The 12,500-nt window shown below is 36.3% G+C and overlaps 1 long non-coding RNA gene across 2 annotated transcripts in view; it reads right to left on the bottom strand.

The window, feature by feature from the left end:
- The window catches only part of LOC133621988 (uncharacterized), a 56,756-nt gene that overhangs the window by 6,541 nt on the left and 37,715 nt on the right, over nucleotides 1-12,500 (bottom strand). The window contains exon 3 of one of the 2 annotated variants that reach the window (XR_009817725.1): nucleotides 7,214-7,793. The exons of the other annotated variant lie outside the window; for it this stretch is intronic. This is a non-coding gene — a long non-coding RNA (uncharacterized lncRNA). Of the gene's footprint in view, nucleotides 1-7,213; nucleotides 7,794-12,500 lie in introns of those variants that run through there. 2 annotated transcript variants of the gene reach the window in all.

The following is a 12,500-nucleotide window of genomic DNA, read 5'->3' as shown; positions in this document are numbered from 1 at the left end:
CATAACATTATTTAAATTGATTATTATTTTTTGAGCAATGACTTTTTTCTAAACATAAAAAAAAAAACACTGAAAAATCAAAGCCGGCAAGGCCCATTTTTGATATTTCTTTATTTTCAAAACATATTTGTTTTACCTTCAGATCCCCCTTTTTTTTCTTTTTTTTTTTTAGAAAAGAATCATTGCTCAAAAATAATAATCTATTTAAATAATGCTGTTATGAATTATTGACCTATTTAAGGCCTAAATTACTTCACATCAAATATTCCTCTTTGAAATAAAGTTCAAAAAAATTATAGAAATTCCAAAATTCTTTTTTTTTTCAAACCCTTTTTTGACCCTTTTTTCTGGCGACTACTCCTCCCACATTTTTCAACCCACTTCAACCGTTTCATCGTCAAAACATTCCTCTTAATCAGGACACAAAACAAAGTTGTTTTTTGAAGTGAAAAAATTCCCGCTTTTTCCGATATTCCCACATTTCCAAGTTCAAAAAAATTTCAGGAATCCCCAGAATTCCATTTTTTTCAAACCCTTTTTTGTGGCGACTACTCCTTCCACATTTTTCAACCCGCTTTAACCGTTCCACCGTCCAAACCTTCCTCTTAATAAAAACAAAAAAAAACGAAGTTGTTTTTTGAACTGGAAAAATTCCCAGTTTTCCCGAAATTCCTGGAATAACTTGATACCATTTTTCAATTAAAAATGTTACTACTTCAAAATCTCTCGACCGATTTGAAAAATCCCAACACCAACCATTTCAATATTTAAGTCTTTTAACGTGTTCCAAAAAATTCCCGCTCTTCTCGAAATTCCCAAATTCCAATGAAATTCCCATTGAAATGAATGGATCATTTTTCCAAGTTCCACAACTCCCACATTTTTCATCTAATTTAAACCGTTTCAACTCCAAAATATTCACCCTGTTCAAAATTATATTTCCAAGAATTCCCAGTTTTTTTAGGGACATTTTCCCCATTTAAAATGAATTGTCCATTTTTTAAACTTCCACAATTTCCACATTTTTCAACCTATTCAAACTATTCCAACAAATTCTAACTATAATTTTTTCAAGTTAAAAAAAATTCCAGGAATCCCCAGAATTACCTTTTTTTCAAACCCTTTTTTGTGGCGACTACTCCTTCCACATTTTTCAACCCACTTCAACCGTTCCACCATCCAAACCTTCCTCTTAATAACAACAAAAAAACGAAGTTGTTTTTTGAACTGGAAAAATTCCCGGTTTTCCCGAAATTCCTGGAATTCCTTCATACCATTTCTCAATTAAAAATGTTACTACTTCAACATTTCTCGACCGATTTGAAAATTTCCAACACCAACCATTTCAACTCATTCACAACATTCAAGTCTTTCAACATTTTTCAAAGAAATCCCGCTTTTCCCGAAATTTTCAGGAAATTCCCGTTGAAATGATTGGGACATTTTTCCAAGTTCCACAACTTCTAAATTGTTCATCTAATTTAAAACGTTTCAATTACAAAATATTCAGCCTGTTCAAAATTCTGTGCTCTACTTTAACAATTTAAAACAAATTCCCGGATTTCCAAGAATTCCCAGTTTTTTTAGGGACATTTTCCCCATTTAAAATGAATTGTCCATTTTTTAAACTTCCACAATTTCCACATTGTTCAACCTATTCAAACCATTCAACATATTCCACTCATCCTGGAAATTAAAACAATCATTTTTCCAAGTTCAAAATAATTCTAGGAATTCCTTAGAATTCAGTTTTTTCAAACCCTTTTTTCTGGCGACTACTCCTTCCACATTTTTCAACCCACTTCAACCGTTCCACCGTCCAAACCTTCCTCTTAATAAAAACAAAAAAAACAAAGTTGTTTTTTGAACTGGAAAAATTCCCAGTTTTCCTGAAATTCCTGGAATAACTTGATACCATTTTTCAATTAAAAATGTTACTACTTCAAAATCTCTCGACCGATTTGAAAAATCCCAACACCAACCATTTCAATATTTAAGTCTTTTAACGTGTTCCAAAAAATTCCCGCTCTTCTCGAAATTCCCAAATTCCAATGAAATCCCCATTGAAATGAATGGATCATTCAACTCCAAAATATTCACCCTGTTCAAAATTATATTTCCAAGAATTCCCAGTTTTTTTAGGGACATTTTCCCCATTCAAAATGAATTGTCTATTTTTTAAACTTCCACAATTCCCACATTTTTCAACCTATTCAAACTATTCCAACAAATTCTAACTATAATTTTTTCAAGTTAAAAAAATTTCCAGGAATCCCCAGAATTACCTTTTTTTCAAACCCTTTTTTGTGGCGACTACTCCTTCCACATTTTTCAACCCACTTTAACCGTTCCACCATCCAAACCTTCCTCTTAATAACAACAAAAAAACGAAGTTGTTTTTTGAACTGGAAAAATTCCCGGTTTTCCCGAAATTCCTGGAATTCCTTCATACCATTTCTCAATTAAAAATGTTACTACTTCAACATTTCTCGACCGATTTGAAAATTTCCAACACCAACCATTTCAACTCATTCACAACATTCAAGTCTTTCAACATTTTTCAAAGAAATCCCGCTTTTCCCGAAATTTTCAGGAAATTCCCGTTGAAATGATTGGGACATTTTTCCAAGTTCCACAACTTTTAAATTGTTCATCTAATTTAAAACGTTTCAATTACAAAATATTCAGCCTGTTCAAAATTCTGTGCTCTCCTTTAACAATTTAAAACAAATTCCCGGATTTCCAAGAATTCCCAGTTTTTTTAGGGACATTTTCCCCATTTAAAATGAATTGTCCATTTTTTAAACTTCCACAATTTCCACATTTTTCAACCTATTCCAACAAATTCTAACTATAATTTTTTCAAGTTAAAAAAAATTCCAGGAATCCCCAGAATTACCTTTTTTTCAAACCCTTTTTTGTGGCGACTACTCCTTCCACATTTTTCAACCCACTTTAACCGTTCAACCATCCAAACCTTCCTCTTAATAACAACAAAAAAACGAAGTTGTTTTTTGAACTGGAAAAATTCCCGGTTTTCCCGAAATTCCTGGAATTCCTTCATACCATTTCTCAATTAAAAATGTTACTACTTCAACATTTCTCGACCGATTTGAAAATTTCCAACACCAACCATTTCAACTCATTCACAACATTCAAGTCTTTCAACATTTTTCAAAGAAATCCCGCTTTTCCCGAAATTTTCAGGAAATTCCCGTTGAAATGATTGGGACATTTTTCCAAGTTCCACAACTTCTAAATTGTTCATCTAATTTAAAACGTTTCAATTACAAAATATTCAGCCTGTTCAAAATTCTGTGCGCTCCTTCAACAATTTAAAACAAATTCCCGGACTTCCAAGAATTCCCAGTTTTTTTTAGGGACATTTTCCCCATTCAAAATGAATTGTCCATTTTTTAAACTTCCACAATTTCCACATTTTTCAACCTATTCAAACATCAACACATTCCACTCATCCAACTAACACTTTCCCAAGTTCCAAACCAAATTCCGGTTTTCCTGGAAATTCAAACTCTTCAACATTCAAAGCTATTCTTACATTCATACTTCATTCTGTCAGCATTGGAGCGTTCACCCATTCATGTAGTTGTAAATGGTGCATAATTGTGTGCACCATTCCAAGGCTCAGGATTTCACCACATACAGTATGTGACAGGTGCATGCTGGGAAATGCTCCACATGCTGTGTCCTTGTTTGGAAAGTTTTCAGAAGGGTATTTGCTGAAGCACTATTAGAAATTAAAATGTTCCCAGACCCCCTGATAGCAATATTTGGAGTCTTGTCAGACGGGTTACATCTGCCCGCTGGGGGCCATCAAGTCCTGGTTTTTACATCGTTATTAGCGCACAGCCGGCTTCTTCTCAGGCGGAAGCGGGGCTGTTAGGTTTTTACAAAAGTCAATAAAAAGAATCAATTTATATGAAAAGTGGAGTACTTTATTAAACTATAATAAAGTAGATGAGCGCAGGGGGTCTCAAACATGCAACCATTTAAAGGGGAACTGCACTTTTTGGGGGAAAATTTGCTAATCATTCACAATCATTATGAGAGAAAAGTTTTTTTTTTGCATTTTAACTTATAAAAATCGTCTCATTCTTGCTGGCTACCTCTAAATGACTTTAAAAATGCATTCAAAAACTGCCAATAATACTTCATTTATGTTATATAACCTGCATAATAACAAACTGTAGCAACGTTGTTATTGTAAGAGTGAACAGAGGAACTATTTTTCTAGCGAACTAATACATTGGCGTGCTACGGTATTAGCCGTGAAAGCTAACTACGGAAAGAGATGAGCTAGCTTCTGCGACAACTTGAAAGGCGTTTGAGTTTGTAATGCACAACACTGTGATAGGACACCGATCTGTACTGAGTGAAAAACATATTATCATACTTGGGTTAGCACTCCATTTATGTCAAAAAAGCTTGGCTTCAAATTCCACATTTTGCCGCTTTGACCCACTTTCACCTCACTCTCTCGGCTTTCGTCTGCTCCAACGTCTCACTCTTCCTTCGCGCTGGCTTCTATAAGCAGTATTTTGTCCTCAGTATGTTCAGCTTCAAAAAGATAAGGTTGTGACCCCTCATTTGTCCAGAAATAGTCGTTTTTGTTGTCTGTTACCAAGTCTGCCATGATTAGAAAACACACACACGCATTTTTTTTCCTGAAGTAGGAACACACATTTGTTGCCAGAAGTCGGAAGTGCGTTGATATGGAAACGGAAATCAATGCGCGGAAGAAATCAGTCCCGATTAGTGATTAAAATGATCAAACTATGGTAAATATTGTACATATTACATATTTTTATGAAGGTGTCTGTTACTACATTGTATATATATATATATATATATATATATATATATATATATATATATATATATACATACTTGCAGTGTGTATATTGCACATATTACATATTGTTATGAAGGTGTCTGTTACTACATTATATATACTTGCAGTGTATATATTGTACATATTACATATTGTTATGAAGGTGTCTGTTACTACATTATATATATACTTGCAGTGTGTATATTGTACATATTACATATTGTTATGAAGGTGTCTGTTACTACATTATATATATACTTGCAGTGTGTATATTGTACATATTACATATTGTTATGAAGGTGTCTGTTACTACATTATATACAGGTAAAAGCCAGTAAATTAGAATATTTTGAAAAACTTGATTTATTTCAGTAATTGCATTCAAAAGGTGTAACTTGTACATTATATTTATTCATTGCACACAGACTGATGCATTCAAATGTTTATTTCATTTAATTTTGATGATTTGAAGTGGCAACAAAAGAAAATCCAAAATTCCGTGTGTCACAAAATTAGAATATTACTTAAGGCTAATACAAAAAAGGGATTTTTAGAAATGTTGGCCAACTGAAAAGTATGAAAATGAAAAATATGAGCATGTACAATACTCAATACTTGGTTGGAGCTCCTTTTGCCTCAATTACTGCGTTAATGCGGCGTGGCATGGAGTCGATGAGTTTCTGGCACTGCTCAGGTGTTATGAGAGCCCAGGTTGCTCTGATAGTGGCCTTCAACTCTTCTGCGTTTTTGGGTCTGGCATTCTGCATCTTCCTTTTCACAATACCCCACAGATTTTCTATGGGGCTAAGGTCAGGGGAGTTGGCGGGCCAATTTAGAACAGAAATACCATGGTCCGTAAACCAGGCACGGGTAGATTTTGCGCTGTGTGCAGGCGCCAAGTCCTGTTGGAACTTGAAATCTCCATCTCCATAGAGCAGGTCAGCAGCAGGAAGCATGAAGTGCTCTAAAACTTGCTGGTAGACGGCTGCGTTGACCCTGGATCTCAGGAAACAGAGTGGACCGACACCAGCAGATGACATGGCACCCCAAACCATCACCCAACCATGCAAATTTTGCATTTCCTTTGGAAATCGAGGTCCCAGAGTCTGGAGGAAGACAGGAGAGGCACAGGATCCACGTTGCCTGAAGTCTAGTGTAAAGTTTCCACCATCAGTGATGGTTTGGGGTGCCATGTCATCTGCTGGTGTCGGTCCACTCTGTTTCCTGAGATCCAGGGTCAACGCAGCCGTCTACCAGCAAGTTTTAGAGCACTTCATGCTTCCTGCTGCTGACCTGCTCTATGAAGATGGAGATTTCAAGTTCCAACAGGACTTGGCGCCTGCACACAGCGCAAAATCTACCCGTGCCTGGTTTACGGACCATGGTATTTCTGTTCTAAATTGGCCCGCCAACTCCCCTGACCTTAGCCCCATAGAAAATCTGTGGGGTATTGTGAAAAGGAAGATGCAGAATGCCAGACCCAAAAATGCAGAAGAGTTGAAGGCCACTATCAGAGCAACCTGGGCTCTCATAACACCTGAGCAGTGCCAGAAACTCATCGACTCCATGCCACGCCGCATTAACGCAGTAATTGAGGCAAAAGGAGCTCCAACCAAGTATTGAGTATTGTACATGCTCATATTTTTCATTTTCATACTTTTCCAGTTGGCCAACATTTCTAAAAATCCCTTTTTTGTATTAGCCTTAAGTAATATTCTAATTTTGTGACACACGGAATTTTGGATATTCATTTGTTGCCACTTCAAATCATCAAAATTAAATGAAATAAACATTTGAATGCATCAGTCTGTGTGCAATGAATAAATATAATGTACAAGTTACACCTTTTGAATGCAATTACAGAAATAAATCAAGTTTTTCAAAATATTCTAATTTACTGGCTTTTACCTGTATATACTTGCAGTGTGTATATTGTACATATTACATATTGTTATGAAGGTGTCTGTTACTACATTTTGTATATATATATACTTGCAGTGTATATATTGTACATATTACATATTGTTATGAAGGTGTTTGTTACTACATTATATATATACTTGCAGTGTATATATTGTACATATTACATATTGTTATGAAGGTGTCTGTTACTACATTATATATATATATAATATATATATACATATATATATATATATATATATATATATATATATATACTTGCAGTGTGTATATTGTACATATTACATATTGTTATGAAGGTGTCTGTTACTACATTATATATATACTTGCAGTGTGTATATTGTACATATTACATATTGTTATGACGGTGTCTGTTTCTACATTATATATATGTGCTTGAAGTTGTGATTTATTTATTTATTCATTCAAGTGCAACATTTTCTTTACAGAGTATATTTAATTTTTATATATTTTTTGTTGTATTTAACGTGGTATTTCAAAGGTTACATTTCAATAACAATGTTGCAATATAGGAGAAATACAAGCTAATTGCATTTGAAAGGGTGTGCTTGCATTATTATTATTATTATCATGTGTTGCCATGTGGTGTATTTTGTTTAAAAAAAAAAAAAATGGCAATAATATTGTTCATCGGCAATAATTTGCAGGTCAATATATCGTGGGCCCAGGCCTATTAATACCATCAATCAAATGTATACAGGTGTGTAGCATATACCTGTAATTACAAAAGGTATGATATAAGGTGAGCTGTTACTCACATAAGGACGAGCGTAAAAAAAAATAAAACGAGAGCCGACTGGAAGCAAAATGTCATTTCCATGGTGAAAATCATGTCTTTGTCTTTGTCTCCGCCCGCTCTCCTCTTGAGACTTGCAGCCCGCCCTCACCTGATTGCTTTTCACCTTGTTTATGGCCCGGCCGCCATCTCCCAGCCTGCATGGACCTGTCTCATTACGTCCATCTCAACGAGTCACTCGGCTGAATTCTGCAGAGGCCGCTTGGGGTTACACAAGGACAGGTGGGGGGGGCAATTAGTATTAAATGAATATACCGAAGGAACAGGGTGTAAATCTGCCCTGACGACACACGGGGAAAAGCGCAGGGATGCGTTGGCATGTGAATTCATCTGAGGCTGGGAAGGGCAAAGTACATCCAGATAACTTGTGCTTTTAAATCAAAGAGAGCAAGCTGTTGTTTTGTAAGCAGAGGCTCCTTCAGACCCAAACTGCTGCAACCTAGCGCTCCACGGTCGCCCTACCATTCAGAGACCTCGGCACCGGCAGCCTCGCTTCAAACTGAGGACCAAGAGGGAGGTGTCCTCTATCCCCTCCTCCGGCAGAAGCTGGGGACCAACGCACACCTCCAGGCAACTTCAACCCTAAACTAACACCCTCCCTTCCACATCCCACCTCCCCGGATTGTAAATAATCCATACTTGCCAACCTTGAGACCTCCGATTTCGGGAGGTGGGGGTGGGGGCGTGGTCGGGGGGTGGGGCGGGGCGTGGTCGGGGGCGTGGTTAAGAGGGGAGGAGTATATTGACAGCTAGAATTCACCAAGTCAAGTATTTCATACATATATATATATATATATATATATATATATATATATATATATATATATATATATATATATATATATATATATTGTCGGAAGCAGATATTTACATATATCCGTATTTAAGTGTTACTTCTTTTCATTTCATAATCATATTACAAAACAGCTAGTGTTTTTCTTCCAATTGTGGTCTTTTGGTTGTCTGCAACATACTGTGTGCTTAAACCTTGAGTGAGGAATGTAAGAAAGAGAGATACTCCTTTCTCTTATCTAGCCTTATGTCCAGGTGCGGAGGACAATGGGCATGTGTTTTGGCTGGAGGGACAAGACTGCGAGGGTGGGAGGAAGAGAGACTTAAGAGGGGAGAGGGTTTTTCAAGGGGGGGGCAGACCATCTTGGCGGCGCGATTGAATGTTCTATGCTGGACTGGTCTCAATGTATATCTGCAAAGCTTTGCAAATATATTACAAAATACCTATTCTGTCTCTGGTGGTTTTTCTACTCAGCTTTAAGTGTCGTAAAGAGCTTGGGAGCGACTTGTGACTTGAATTCCCTGGGAGGAACAACTGGTCCAAAACGCAACAATATATATATATATATATATATATATATATATACATCCTGAAAATATACAAACAAAACTGTATTTAGATAATTGATTCTTCAAACTTGCATAAAGATAACATGAATATAACATAACTTGGCTTCTGAGAGCTTCAAAATGTAATGAATAAAATGCTAAAGTTGTTGATAAACAAGCCATTTTTTAAATAATTAAATATGGTAATTTTAAATGAATTATTATGATAATTTCAAATGTATTATTTCAAATATGTTTATTTTAATGTACCGGTATAATTCTATGGCTGGACGTAAGAAGGAGTCAAAAAAAAAAAATAAAAAGATAATGATAATTTTTATGTTTTTAGCAAAATATAGCAAAAATGAATTTAGTATTTTTTTTTTTTTAATTAATAAATATATTTATTTTTAGGTAAGATAAACATAATAATACAATTTATCTCTAGTCTGGATGATTTAGTTCTTGTCACCCTGTTGTCCTCCGTCGTGAAAAAAGGCTGTCCTCACTCAGGTCCGCATGGAGCTGTAGGGGGCGTGGCCTCCAGCTCCGGCTGAAAATCGGGAGATTTTCGGGAGAATATTTGTCCCGGGAGGTTTTCGGGAGAGGCGCTGAATTTCGGGAGTCTCCCGGAAAATTCGGGAGGGTTGGCAAGTCAGAAATAATCAAATGTAAATAATCAGATGTAGATACTTATTCTTATGCTTTCTGATCTCTCTATCTATGTCCACTACTTGCTGTACATATCCTACCAAGTCACACCTACACTGTTTCAATGTCCATTTCTCTGTTCTCAATTGTTGATGACTGAAGTGCTGATATCAACCAAACCAAACCCCCCCCCCCACACCCCGGATTGTAAATAATGTAAATAATTCAATGTGATTATCTTGTGTGATGACTGTATTATGATGATAGTATATATCTGTATCATCCGACTTAAACAAGTGTAAAAACTTATTGGGGTGTTACCATTTAGTGGTCAATTGTACGGAATATGTACTTCACTGTGCAATCTACTAATAAAAGTTGCAATCAATCAATTCAATCAATCAAAAGTGTCTTGCAGAACTTATCTAGTGCACGAGACAGACCCTCGGGTCCAACCACCGTGGCGGGAAAAACATGCCAATCTTACTTAAAGGGGCCCTATTACGCAAACCCAACTTTCCGTCCATTTTACGTACCGGTTGTTGTGTATTTGGGATCTGCGTAGGTCACTGAGTTATGCCGACACAGCAGCGTACGTCATTTAGCTCTCTGCAGTCACTGCGCCACTGAAAATAGTTCCTTAACGTTAGCATAAGCCAGTGGAGAACTTTGATCGGAGATTTAGACTACTGCCATTGGAGAGCATCATTTCCTAAAGTGAATAAACATTTGTTAAAAATTGATTAAATACAAGTTTACTAATATGCATAACATTTTAGAAGACATTTTATTCCATATGTCTTTTGATCATGTTTTGTTTGGCTATGTTCTGTTTAGTTTTTGGACTCTTTTTAGTTCCTGTTTGTGCTCTCTTGTTTGTTTTGTTTCCATGACAACTTATTAGTTTCACCTGTTTCACGTTTTGGACTCACGCACCTGTGTTAATCATGTCACTACTATTTAAGCCTGTCATTTTCAGTTGGTTGTCCTGGCGACATTACCTTTACTATCTGCTAATACCCATGCTACCCTTGTTACCCTATGATACTATAGTTTATGCTTCATGCCATGCCACAATAAGTGTATTTACTTCATGACAACTTATTAGTTTCACCTGTTTCACGTTTTGGACTCACGCACCTGTGTTAATCATGTCACTACTATTTAAGCCTGTCATTTTCAGTTGGTTGTCCTGGCGACATTACCTTTACTATCTGCTGATACCCATGCTACCCTTGTTACCCTATGATACTATAGTTTATGCTTCATGCCATGCCACAGTAAGTGTATTTACTTCATGTCCATAGTTTTGCCCTTGTGCTAGTTTTTTGTTTCATAGCCAGGTTTGTTCGCCTTTTGTTTGTTCCTTTTTATAGTAAGAATTAAACATGTATTTACCTTCACGCCATGTCCGGTCCAGTTCTCTTGCATCTCGGGAAAACAAACCCCACCATAGTACACGTCGTGACATATATAAGCCGCACCGGACTATAAGCCGCAGATATATACACATTGTGAAATGAGTTATTTACACAGAAAGATGCCAATCTTACTTAAAGGGGACCTATTATGCAAAACCAACGTTTCATACCTTCTACATACCTGTTGTTGTGTATTTGGGATCTGCGTAGGTCATTACCAACGCTGAGTTATGTCAATACAGCAGCATACGCTAGTTAGCTCTCAGCAGTCACAGCGCCACTGAAAATAGTTCCTTACCATTAGCGTAACCCAGTAGCAAAACTTTGATCGAAGATTTAGACTACTGCAATTGGACGGCATCATTTCATAAAGTGAAAAAACATTTGTTCAAAAGTACTTAAATACAAGTTTAAGTTTTTCTGCATGGTTAGAAAAATAGTGACAGAGAATAGAACAAGGATGGTCAATTCAAACCTTAACTCAACAATGAGTAGATGAGTGTTATGTGTGTGTATATGTGTAAATAAATGAGCACTGAAATTCAAGTATTTCTCTTATTTATATATATATATATATATATATATATATATATATATATTGAGACCTCCGATTTATAGGTATATATATAAATTGAGACCTCTGATTTCGGGAGGTTGGGGGGTGTGGTTTGGAGGGGAGGAGTATATTTACAGCTAGAATTCACCAAGTCAAGTATTTCATATATATATATATATATATATATATATATATATATATATAAATAACAGAAATACTTGAATTTCAGTGTTCATTTATTTACACATATACACACACATAACACTCATCTACTCATTGTTGAGTTAAGGTTTGAATTGTCCATCTTTGTTCTATTCTCTGTCACTATTTTTCTAACCATGCTGAACACCCTCTCTGATGATGCATTCTGCTTCGTCTCCTTGTTGTGTGCGCAGTTGTGCACTGCACTCTCTAAAAGCCGTAGATGTTATTGTCACATATGCATGTACAGTAGATGGCAGTATTGTCCTGTTTAAGAGTGTCACAACTTTGCTGTTTACGGCAGACAAACTGCTTTACGGTAGACGGAAACGTGACTGCTGTTGTTGTGTGTTGTTACCGCGCTGGGAGGACGTTAATGAAACTGCCTAACAATAAACTCACATAAGAAACCAAGAACTCGCCCTCCATCATTCTACAGTTATAACGTGATTGGGCAGGCACACTGTTTATATTGTGGGAGAGCGGACGTGAATACAGGCTGTCGACATGTCACTCAGGTCCGCCTGAATTTCGGGAGATTTTCGGGAGAAAATTTGTCCCGGGAGGTTTTCGGGAGAGGCGCTGAATTTCGGAAGTCTCCCGGAAAATCCGGGAGGGTTGGCAAGTATGATATATATATATATATATATATATATATATATATATATATATATATATATATATATATATATATAAATGTATGGCTTTGGCTTTGCATAGTAGAGTTTTAACTTGCAC

Source organism: Nerophis lumbriciformis, linkage group LG25 (assembly GCF_033978685.3).
Source record: "Nerophis lumbriciformis linkage group LG25, RoL_Nlum_v2.1, whole genome shotgun sequence".
NCBI classification, from domain to species: domain Eukaryota; kingdom Metazoa; phylum Chordata; class Actinopteri; order Syngnathiformes; family Syngnathidae; genus Nerophis; species Nerophis lumbriciformis.
The sequence above is the reverse complement of the archived record's forward strand: the minus strand, read 5'-3'. Positions and strand labels throughout refer to the sequence as shown.